Source organism: Magnolia sinica, chromosome 8, assembly GCF_029962835.1.
Source record: "Magnolia sinica isolate HGM2019 chromosome 8, MsV1, whole genome shotgun sequence".
NCBI lineage: Eukaryota > Viridiplantae > Streptophyta > Magnoliopsida > Magnoliales > Magnoliaceae > Magnolia > Magnolia sinica.
In genome coordinates this window covers 86,070,996-86,084,296 of record NC_080580.1, presented here as the reverse complement: position 1 = coordinate 86,084,296, position 13,301 = coordinate 86,070,996, and positions in this window count along the sequence as shown.

The following is a 13,301-nucleotide window of genomic DNA, read 5'->3' as shown; positions in this document are numbered from 1 at the left end:
GCCAAATATTGGAGGAATCTTGATTAGTATGGAACACCTATTGGACATCTGAAGTGAACCATTAATGACATATTTGACGCAGATCTTGCACGCGTGTTAATTGACTTTCAATTTCTCCTTACTTTCATTTTAATATTAAACTTTCTTAAGTAATAAGGGTTAAAACTTATAAATTGAGTGACATTCTCTTAATGGAATGCACACGAGGAAAGTAATAAATTTTTATTAGATTGGGCATATGCGTGACAGATTTAATAGCACGACAACAACAAATTTTGTCTCATACTCTACAAAAGTTAAAAATTGAAATAATATGAGCAATTATGACAAATTATCAATTTTCAGACATTTATGGTTTTTATTTACCGAACAAGTTATTGTGGAAAAAATGTTTATTTTCAGAGATTAGTTCTTTTTTCAGACATTATCAAACAGATTTTTCAATACTTATAAGTACTAAAATTCATCACTTTAAGTTTTTAGCACCAAAGTTAAAATTTCAGACTTTATTTTTTAGTTTGCCAAGTGACAATCTTGTTATAAATGAAAATTTCGCACTAGGTTAAGCTAATATGCGCAAAGAAAGAAATTTCATATATTAATTGATTTCTATGATGGAAAAATGGTTAAGCTTTTAAATAAAAGAGACTATTTTTCCCTCTACCCAAGTTCTAAACGTGTGGGGTTACTCGTCTCTAAGCACATGCACATTTTTTTAAAAAATTAAGAAGGTGAGCTGTCATTTAGAGATGTGTGGAGCCTTGATATTAGTTGTTTATCATCGAGATTGATTGACTAAACGAGTGTCGTGGAGCGTTGTATAGGTAACTCTGAAGGTATATATGGCCAATCTCACTTGTATTATTTCATAGTTTTCTAGTTAATATTATTGCTTATGTATAAGTTTCACGATCAAAGTTCATAATTGTTGATCTGATCCATGAAAAATTAAAATCTTAACTTTAATTAATGGGGATATTTTTATTGAATTTAGAAATTGTTTCTCATTCTAATAATTTATTGGATGTCCACCAATCAGTCGTTTGGGATATCTTTCAATGGGAATTTTGATTTATGGCCCATCTAATAAGGGACCCACATATCATATCTTTGCTAAATTTGAAATTTATGAGTTCATGTATGTAACACCCCGGGTTTTCAGGGGCTGTGTAGGAACTCGGCTCCTAAATTCTCAGGTGTCACGGGTGCCCTAATGGGCTTCAGATTTTAATTACATTTGGATGATCTCATAAACAATGGAGAGTTTAGCCAGGCATGAAGCATAAGTAAGTTATAAAACAGTATCAAGTGCCACTAAATATAAAAATATCCAAAACATAAATCTAAAATCATCTAAATAGGGAACTAGTCCCACCCATACATGACCCAAAGTGACTAGAACCCTATCCTATACCCCGAGGTAGCCCAAACTCATACTAGAAGGATCCGCCAAAAGTTTGGAAGTAGGGAAGCTCCTCTACCTTATCCATGCTCACCCCGCTCAACTCGTCGAGCTCCACCTCACCTGCATCTAATGACGTGTCTGGTTGGTGTTTTAAAACACTGTCCCATAGTGGGAGTGAGTAGCTAACTCAGTAGGTGCCATTAGCCATAAGTTACATCAAATAACAATTCTATGATGAATTTAATGAAAAACATAAATTCACACATCTCTAACTAATCTTGTTAAATGCGTATGCTTTAATTATGGTATGATGCATGACCTCACCCATAACACTTCCTCGAGCGACTTCGTCTCACGGTCGTGCATGACCAACACTCCCTCATTGCGACCTCAACTACTGAGTCGCTAAATCCTAGCTAATGCAATGTATGGATAATATTAGCCAAAGTATTTAGTTAATTCCGTTCATCCAACAGGTTGGAAAAACTGGTACACCCCAACGTTATTAATGCCCTCATCCATTTGCGAGGCCATGACCCCTTAACGTGCGAGGCCAAGACCTCGTGATCGCTGATCCCATCGGAGTCCCCACCCCCGATTGCAAGCACGTGAGGAGTGCTGGGAAGCGGGATCGCTCGCGGTCACTATGGGGAGGCTCGTCGCCCCAGCGTAGGCCGACAGCTCGGACACAGTGTCCCATTCCACCATGCTTGGCTCTGGAGACAGTGGATCAATTTTTAGCAGTTGTTAGTAGGCTTCAGTGGGTAAGGGGTGTTCCAGGTTCCATACAGGTGTGAATAGGCATGGTTAACAAACATGGTTGGTCAATAAGTGGACTAAACCGTTCAAGTTCAGGCGAGCTCGTAATGGACGACATTAGATGAAAGCAACCCACGTAGTCCGACTACTGCCGCCCATTCGCATCCGCGCAAATCCGTTAGTTTAATCACAGGATGATCCTACCAACGAAAACCGCCTTTGCCAATCCTGGTTCCCTGACCGACCCAGAAAATGGATTGTATTCAATAACACTTCAACAATTAAGAGTTCATCTTCTAGCACATGTGAAATCATGTGACAATACATTGAGTATGAAGTTTTAGGTTGTTAATACAAATGCAACTACTCTCGATAACATGAGTTAGACGTGTGTGTGTGTCATGCTGGATTACCGAAGAGATCAAGGACAACACACCACTCATAGTACAACAATACAATAAGAAATAATACAATCATACATGTTATAGGGAAAATCATGTAAGAATCAAATATGAGATGATCATGCAGCACCAATTTCATACTCAAACATATTGAAAACCAAACAAATAGCAATTTATCGTCGTATGGATGTTGATGGACTTAATATGTATGTTTCTAGCTAGGTTTTTTCCTAAATCACTCATGCACATCACTCTAGCATTCAAAATCATTAATTTTTTTTTCTAAAATTGGTACTTGGCCACCTAGGGATAATGGTCCACACCTTATAACATTTCGCCCCATTTCATGAAGTTCGTAAGGTTTGGGCGTTGATGAAAGGTCATCGAGAACCTAAGTAAGTATACAAGCTTGTAAGAATTGAAAGGAATTAAACACAAGACCTAAACCTACAACGTAACTCAATACTTACCTTCAATCGTCATCGAATCGACACCAATGTAGGACAATGTTGCTATAGAGGAGATGAGAGGCTGAAGGTGCACAAACCCTCATGCTTCTAAGCTCTTCCTTTCTCTTTCTCCTCTTTCTCTTCTTTCTCTTATTCATTTCTCCTTTTTTCTCTTGTTGAAATTCGTATGGGAGGAGAGGGTGCCCAAATGAAGCCCATATATAGTGCCAGATTTGGTGTAAATAGCCCCAAGGGCTAGGTTTTTACTATACTAGCTTTATGGGAGGGTCTTTCTAACCTTTAGGGCCCACTATAGGGTGTACATGTCGATATACACTATAGGATAGTTATCCCTAATGATGATCTACATATGGACATGATCGGCCCGCCATTTGGATGCGCCGATTGACAGGTATGATTAGAAGTCTGTTCAACGGTCACTAATGGCCAATCGGGGCCATGGCTATATGGATATGAGAAGAGAAATATCCTTACTCCACGTGTGAAGTTTGGTCGTAAACCGACGGTCCGAAATCCTCAACTTTGCATAAAAGTGAACGACCCAATTCACTTAAGTTTTAGTTTATTCCTTTAGGGTATTTGCACTTCTCATGCACTCGTCCTTCAACTCAAGTTGAGTGGTTCTGGACACTACGTAGGTCCAACTCCCGCAATGGACATCGAACCCAGTAAGATGGACATTATTCTATAGTTTTGGAACTAGTGGCTCACTAACGAGCGGTCTACGCTTGTTCGGAAGATCGAGGCATTTCTGTAATGAATTAGGTATTGAGATTTCTCATGGGCAATGATTAGGGTTTGGATTAACTATGTTCATAGTGTGGCCTATTTATAACTAGTAAAAGTAGATATTTAGTCATGATTACTCTAAACCGTCGGTTTTAGGCTAAATGAGTAACGGGGTTGATTTGGTCTATTAGTCAAGATCCGGGCCTTATCTGACTCGGCTTCAGTTAGATCTTTAATTTAGTTATAATTGTCTTGATTAGTTAGCAACAGGTCGGTTAAATTTAGGCCCTATGTGAGTAAATCATGGGGCCAAACTTGATGTTCAAGTGATCGGACGAATTCGTTGGCTTTCTACGGTTGATTAATTGGAATTGTGTGGTTCTTTATTGGTACCACTCGTGTATAACCTAACATTGAGTGTTAATGGTCAGTAAATGATAATATAAGTTAATTACATTAAAAAAATTAAGGATTTTTGAAAATCCAAAACAGTGAAAATCCAGGATGTTACAATGTATATGAACCATGACACTTGACAAAATCAAGTTTCAGTGTCAAAGTCAAGTTTCTATTTTTCTTTGGAGGAGTTATTTGATACTTTAGTGCAGTGCCATGCTCATGTTTATACCTGTCTTGGTGCATTCCATGTAACCCAATAAGATGTCACCACGTGTTGGTACTATGTATGAATGATGGATGGAAGTCAGTCACATCTTAAGAAAATCTCTTAATCCTCTTCTTTAGGTACTACATTACTTACCAAAATCAGAACGGCTTAGAGCCGTATGCATGTTTACGGTCGAGAAAAGTGAGACATTGCAAGAAGGAAACATGGTCATCGTGTAAGTGGGATGTGTGAAAGAGTAACATATTCAGTAAGCTTTGATAGGCAAGGCTAGACTAGGGTTGGGCTCTCACTCTCACTCAGTGGAAGGATGATTTTTTGATGGGTGAGCTCTCTGAAATAAGAAGTTTCTCTAATGCTTGGTGTCTCTTGAAATGAGAATGGATGATTGAAATGAGAATGAGAGGGGGGTATTTATAGTCTCTCAACTTGGTTTTCTTGTAATTCCTACTGATCCTAGGGGCTAAATATGGTTAAATGACAGTGATTAGAGATTGCCACATGCCATCATCCCATGGGTTGGATGGGGTGGTAAAATGGTAATTTTGGGTAAGGAAATGAGCATCGAAGTAAATGCACCTCAACCACACACTAAAAGTTTGAAAAAGGAGAGAACCACATGCTTGAGGGATGCTACCTGAAAGAGTAGGAGTGTCACATGGCCGGCAACAACTTGGTTGACACCGATCCCCGCTTGGACTCCCTGCTTTGGCAAGTAACATCCTCCAAGTGTGTGGAGGCTATGCTGTGAGGGTTGCAACTTGAAGATTTCAGACATTTCTTCGATTGGGCTAAGTGTTGGGCATATTTTTGGGCTTAGGCTTGGCTTTAGGCTTAACTAGGTAAGTGAATGAGTTGTGGGGTTGGGTAGGCTAACCGGGTGAGTTAACTTAGTAAGTTGATCGGGTGAGTTGACTCAAGGCTCTAAGGTTTTAGGTTCCTATGGTTCAGGGTTAGGCTGACTAGGTTGACTGGGTTGGATAGTCTAAGTTTAGGGTTTATAACTAGGGTTTAGGTTTATAGGATTGGGGTTTAGAATCCATCCATGCATTTAAACTCTATCAGTTTATCAGCCTGAAGTGAGGTGTCTACACCTACATAGTCCTGATCCAATGGCTATTTGACATTTGGGGTCGCAAGCACTCAATTAATCTCAAGTTGAGTACGACTCTGGTACCCCAGCTGTCAGACCTGTATCCTAGACCATACCGTTCCGTATACTCCCGCGGTCCTCCTGGTAGAATTCCGGCAGCCCGCGACCTGTAACCGGCGTTTGCGCGCGATCCTAAGCCACATCCCATATTCTAGAGTCGGCTCGACCTGATACTTGCACCCTTGCAACCGCTCCAATCAATCACATTACTAGTCAAGTACATATCCCATCACTCCCTTACCAAAGCAACCCTAAAGTCAAAGCAACTCATCCCTTACATGTCAAGTACACATCACTCACTCACCCATCACTCCATCACCCATCCCTCTCTCTCCTTACAACCCTCTCTCTCTCATTTCTCTACCCATCTTCCAAGCCACCATGAGAGCAATCGTCCAAGCTTCCCATAGAAGCTAGTGTGGCCCACCTTCCTACCACCCAATCTAACCCTTAGATCATCATCTCCACCATTGAAGGAGCTTCTTAGGAGCCTTGGAGCACTAGGAAGGAAGAAGAAGGAAAGGTGGGTGTTCTTAGTAATAGATCTTGATTTTTGATGTAGGGCCCAGATGATTTGGGACCCATCTTGATGTGTACATTGTATGATAGAGAGGAGCTCATAGTGGCGGAGCTCCTCTCCACCACTTGTTCTCTCTCTCTCTCTCTCTCTCTCTCTCTCTCTCTCTCTCTCTCTCTCTCTCCCTGTTGATGGCCCACCCATGATGTTGAATTTTATCTACGATGTCCATTCTGTGGGCCAGCTTACAAATCGTCCAACCATGGGACGTCCAGCAGCAGACACTGCTGGATTGTATGAAAGGAAGACATAAATATCAGCTTGATCCCCAATTGGGTGGGCCACACTAATGTGGCACCACCCTGATGTATGTGTTTTATCCACCATCCATCAGGGACGGTGGGACTCCACTGTGATGATCTGTGCATCTAGCCCTCCATCCATTGCTGGACGCTGGATGCTGGCTTGATTAAAAAAAAGAAAAATAAGAAAAATAAATAATAATATAATAATATTATATATATTATATACATATATAGATATATATCTGGTGGGCCTCACGTGGGACCCACCTTGCTGAATGTATCCACACCATCCACTGTGTGGGACAGTGTGACCCACTGTGATATATGTGTCTTATCTCCACCGTCCAGTGATCTAGACGGTGGACACCACCATGATGTATTTATTTCATCCACACCGTCCAGATTGTGCTGGACGGTGCTGGACAATGTTTGGACAGTGCTGATTTATATAGACTATGTTTGGACAGTGTTGATTTACATAGACAATGTTTGGACAGTGCTGATTTACATGGACAATGTTTGGACGGTGTCGTGGGCTCCACCGCGATGTATGTTGCACCCACGCTACCCATCTGGTGGGGCCCATTTGCTATGTATGCGGGGCTCACCTGTTATGTATATTAGGCCCATGTCATGCGGCCCATTGTGATGTGTATTAGGCCCATGTCATGCGGCCCATTGTGATGTGTATTAAGCCCATGTCATGCGGCCCATCGTGATGTATATTAGGCCCGTGAGAGAGGCTCACTGTTGTGTATTTGATGCCCATGTGAGAGGCCCATTGTGATGTGTATTAAGCTCGTGTGAGTGGCATTGTGATGGATATATGGCCCAATGTAATATATTTGCGGCCCATTGTGATGTATATTAGGCCCGTGAGAGCAGCCCATTGTGATGTATATTAGGCCCGTGTGAGCTGCCCATTGTGATGTATATTAGGCCTGTGTAAGCTGCCCATTGTAATGTATATTAAACCCATGTGAGAGGCCCCGTTTGATGTATATGAGGCCCATGTATTGCGACTCATTTGATATATATTAGGCCCATGAGTGAGGCTCATGGCGATGTATATTGGGCCCTTGTGTGAGGCCATGGGCCCACTATGCGTTTGGCCCTATGTGGGCCATTCCTTGGGAGCAATGTTGGTTAAATGTCCACATTGATGAGCGATGATGGTTAAATGTCCACATTGTGATCTTCCCTTAGGCCATTTGTTAGGCCAATTACCGATTCCGATTGTTGAGGCTAATTGTCGAGGCTGATTCCGATTATCGAGGCCGATTCTGATTGTCGATGCCGATTGTATAGGCCAATTATCCAGGTCGATTATCGATGTCGATCATCGGTGCCGGTTGTCGATAGCAATTATGAGTATGTGACAATATAACATCATGATACATGCCCATACGCATCATCTGCATGTTTGTTATGAGATGTGGTTGACCATTGCATATATCATTGGGCAGGTTGTTATGAGACTCCTTGATAGGTGGAGATTGCCTCACATGAGCACATGATTGATGCATGACTGGATTGTATGACTCATGCATCTTGCATTGTGTGTTGTGATTACTGTACGCCCTACCGACATTAGGGCCGTAACCTTCACAGGCATATCGTGGATGACCAGATGGGACACCGAAAATCTGTTACTAGCATCGGGGCGCCATAGATGTCCCTGTGTAAAAATTTCTAAACCTCCGTGGCCAGGAGACGCCCCAACGTCTAAACCGAGTGGATACATGAGTGCCTAAGTGCCGAACACTAGTACGTCACGTCTCCCACTATAACGTAGTTGGTTGGGAAGGGGTTGTGCTTTACCTGTCCGAGGGTAGTGGGCATAGCTAAGCTGAGTTTGACCAGCTCGTAATTAGATCTGCTATCGACGTGCCGGGTAGATATTGGCTGACTACTGGCCAGGCGGATAGTGAGGTCTCTTCCACTTGCATGGTTGCGCGTCCAGTGGGTGACGATTGCATGTAGAGTGTACTAGACCCCGGTGATGATCCCAGAGATGTACAGTGTTGATATGTGGACTTATTGAGCGGGAGTTGTATACTCAACATCTTACTCATTCATTCACTATCCACTCGGGCTGGTGGTGCGCAACTAATTTGATATGTATACCTTCGCAATGGTCAGGATTTCGGTTAGGCGCTCGACTAACCTGAGATTAGGAGTTTACCACATTGAGTCTGACTATCCAAATTTAGGTATGAGACTGGTTTGGATAGAAGTCTCTTGTGGTGGACCTCGTAACTTGCGATACTACATACTATCATCCCGACTTCACACTCTTGCATAGTTATTTCATTCGCAGCGCATATTGCATTACATCCGCAACATATAGCATATTGGGTAACTATGTTTTATATGGCCTAGATGAGGTTGGCGGCATTCGTGGATTCGTTGGGATTTGCACATTATATTTCATTCTCAGTATATGATATTGACTTATTATGTTTTTGCATCACTTAGCCTGGATAAGGCTTATGATATTCATGGACTTGTCAGTACTTCTACTTACTCTGATATCTATGTGTTTGACACTTACCTTGCGTACACACTTTTACCACCCTCTAAGCTTTCTATAAGCTTATGCACGATAAATGCATGCAGGTGGCGTTAGGTTGCAGCGGCGTTGAGCTTGGAGCGTGCAACAGACTTCTAAAGCTTTGATTTTTGATATATGTATATTTCCCTTTCAGCACTATATTCAACTGTTTATATTAGTGGATATGTGATGATGATGTTGCCTTTGTGATTTGGGTATACTTGTAGTTATGCTTCTTACGAGATAATGTACGTTGAAAAATCCTCCTTGTAGGATCTCAGGATCGAAAATCTGGCGTATGGGCGCTGGAAGCCGAGAATGGGGTACTATGGAGGCTGTCGGCATCGGAGTGGGTGATTGATAATTTTGTAAGCCCAGTTTTTGAATTTGGGGCGTAACACCAGCTGACACTATTTTAATCGCACACATTTAACCAAATATGAGCCTTTCATTAACACATGTGGTCTCATATTTGATTGAACAATAACAACTCCAATACTTACTCTTAGAACTCAAGGCACAATAAAACATATGCTCAAGTTAAACCCTCCAAATAGAAAACCCGCTTTAATTAGGGTTTAACAATAAAATATGATTTATCAGAAGATCTTGAACTGTGATTAATGAGTATCTATTTGTTTAATTTGGACCGCCAATTTTCCTTGTCATCCCACTATTAAATGCCGACTTGTCAGCTAGTAAGAATCATATGGTTAGTGACAATTTCTGTTTGTTACAACTCATATGTAGTGTCCCCCACACTTTGGACCATTTAATCGTACCTGTATCCCACATGTAAATTAATATGTGCATGTGTATAGAGCATCACCCTCTCTTAGAGCATCAATGTTTTTCTCTTTTCTTAGGAGTGGTTCATAGATGATGTAGAGCGGGTCGCGGATAGTTTCATGGCCAAGATAGATCAGAAAAGGTTCAGTCGACGACAAAAGGATCCGGACCGCAAGACCTTAAATCAGGCGTATCTAGCAATCCGGAATGAGTTATTCGACGTACTAATATGATTTTGGGGTAGGACGAGCTACTTTAGCCACCTAACCCCGCTATGCCGGATTGCGCATGCTGAATTTGCGAAATACCACCAGATCGATGGTCGAATTCCTGTTTTATTTTCATTTTTACTATTTATTGTAAGTTTTAGTTTCAGTATAACTCTTCACACATTGGGCTTTAGGAGTTGCGCCCACATGAAAAGTGCTTAGAATAATTAGGAAAACGTCATGGTTCTGCCAAAGAGGACACTTATTATTTTTGACAGAAAACCTTGCGCACTAGTGGAAATCACGATCATCTATAAAAAGTAAGTTTACTATTTATGGTAAGTCACGAATTCTAGGAGTTTTAGCTGTAGTTTGATTCTGAAACTTCTCCCTTGGCTTAGTATCCCTATTTAAAGGGGTGTAAACTCGTTTATTTCATTCATCAATTAAATTACGAATTTTATAAAATTTATTTCTATTTTTCTTATTTTCTTTCTCATGGATTTAAGAATTCTATGTGAGGAGTCCAGATCAGTTCCATGGATTCATAACAGTTATCCCCTTGAGAAAGATGGTGCTCAACCTCACGTGCTTCCATGCATTAGTTTAGTATCAGAACGACGCTTTTCCTCAGGTGCATCCGGACCAAGATTTTTTTGAAAAAATAAATTTAAACCAGATACTAGATATTTAGTGTGGTATTACCCAAGCCATCCATCAGGTGGGCCCCACCATGTTAATGTCCTGCTTGAAAGCAGGATGGTTAATTGATCATGGAGACCATGCGATTACGTTGAAGGTGGACCACTGGAAATTCTTATGAAACATAGATTCTTATGTTGAAGCTGTTGATGTTGATTTCTGCTTGCAACAGTCATGGCAATCACAGTCAATTTCTATAATTGTACACACAATCTGATGTTGATTGATTATGAGGGTGGGCCAGGTTTTTGTGCTTGGCCCATTTAGAATGATAGTGTTGATTCTTGGCCCATTTACTGAACGGTCGGGCCGGTCTCACCCTTACCTAATCCAACCTGTCTAATTTCCACCTATAACCTATGTGTTATTTGATACTTCAGTATGATAGTTGTCGTGAACCATGGCCCCAAATTAGGTTGAATGATCTTAGCCTTTGATTTGGAATTTTACCCTTTAATTGTGGATCATGGCTTATTTTATGGGGTTTGCGAAGCTGGGTAAGCCCATATGACTGTTTAAGGCAACCCATCCACGTCCCAACATGTGTGCCAATCCGTCACACTAGATCTAAGCCGTCCATCTAGTGGATGTCACTTTATTATGTTGTAGGCCAAAAATCGAGTCGGACCACTCATCCTGTGAGTGATGCAGTATTCAAAACAAATGGATGGTGAAAGATCAAATTCATAAAGCCCATGTTTTATTTTGATCACAGTAGCCATCAATGGGTCTGATTTTTGTCATAGAGGCGACCTAATGGACGGCTGAAATGTAGATTGACTGCCTTACACGTGTGTAATCCCTGGGGGCTTATGAAGTGCTCTATCCAGTAGACATGGATCTATCCCCCGGGCACCACTGTAATGGGTTTTGGGAAATCCTGACCATCCAATTGGAACCTTAAATGGACACCTGTGGACAAAGTTACCGACGGTTCACAATTAGTAGGAAATGTCATTCAATCAAATAAATACGATTGTAAGGTTTACTGAGATTTCAAGATGCATAACGTCCGAGCCTGACTCAAAGGTCCCACCGATGATTTATTTATTTTATCCAGGCCGTCCATCCACTGTAGCGCTTGATCCCAAAAAACGAAGTATATACAAAGTTCAAGTGGACCATATCATAGGAAACAATGTAAATTGAACATTTTCCCCTTGAAAATTCTCAGGGGCCACAGAAGTTTTAGATTAAGATGATATTTTTGTTTTCCTTTTATTTATGTCTACGTGATTTTATTAATATGTTGGATGATAAATAAATATCACTTTGCGCCCTGGGAAGGTTTCAACAGTTAAAATCATTATTACTATATTTCCCTGCGGTGTGGTCCACTTGAGCTTTTGATATGCTTTAGTTTTAGGCTCAACCACTAAAATGAATTGGAAAATTGGATGGACGGTGTGGATGAATTACGTACATTTTATGGTGGACCCAACAGAGTTTACTGATCAGTACTATGCAAAGGTATAAGGAACTCAATAAGATTTCCACCGTACCGTGAATCCTATCCACCTTGACAGGTGTTGAGAAAAGATAGGATTTTTCCTACCCCGGCCAGACGGTAATCTGTCCGGGCAGGGCTCTGTGGGGCCCACTGTGATTTAAGTGTTTTATCCATGCCGTTCAACGCTTTTGGCATATCATTATATATGGTATGATACTAAAAATTAGGCATGTACACAGCTCCAATAGACCACACCAAAGGATACTAAAAATTAGGCATGTACACAGCTCCAGTAGACCACACCAAAGGAAGCTGCATTGATAATGACACCCACCGTTGAAACCCTTTTAAGGCCGTGATGTTCTTTTACCATCCAACCTATTAATAATGTCATGTAGACGCGGATGAAGTGAAAACAAAAATATCACCTTGATCCGAAACTTCTCCAGCTCCCAATAATTTTTTAACGGTGGACATTCAATCCCCACTTTGTGGTCCACTTAAGCTTAGATTGCCTCGTTTTTTAATATGTAAACTATAATTATCTAAGAAAAGCGTTTAACGGCGTGGATAAAACACTTACATCACGGTGGACCCCACAGTCCGTCCGGACGGGGGTAGTACGCAATCCGCTTCCGATTAAAAGATCACAGTATTCCGTGAATCCTATCTACCCCATCTACCCTATGGACGCGGATTGCGTCCTACCCCGCCTGGACAGTAATCCGTCTGGGCAGGGCTCCGTGGGGCCCACCGTGATGTAAAATGTTTTATCCACGACGTTCAACGATTTTTTCAGTTCATTTTAAAGTTAAATACTAAAAATGAGACAGGTCCACAGCTCCCATGGACCACACCAAAGGAAGATGCACTGATAATGACACCCACCGTTGAAACCTTTCTAAGGGCCAAAGTGATGTTTTATTACCATCCAACCTATAAATAAGGTCATGTAGACGTGAATGAAGTAAAACACAAATATCAGCTTGATTCGAAACTTTTCCAGCTCCCAAGAAGTTTTTAATGGTGTAAGTTAAATCCCCACTTTGTGGGCCACTTAAGTCTTGTACCTACTTCGTCTTTTGGTTCATATTTTAAAATGATATGAAAAAATCGTTGAACGGCGGGGATAAAACATTTACATTACGGTGGGCCCCAGAGAGCCCTGCCGGGACGGATTACTGTCCGGGCGGGGGTAGGACGCAATCCCCGTCCCTACCATAACAGGTGCTG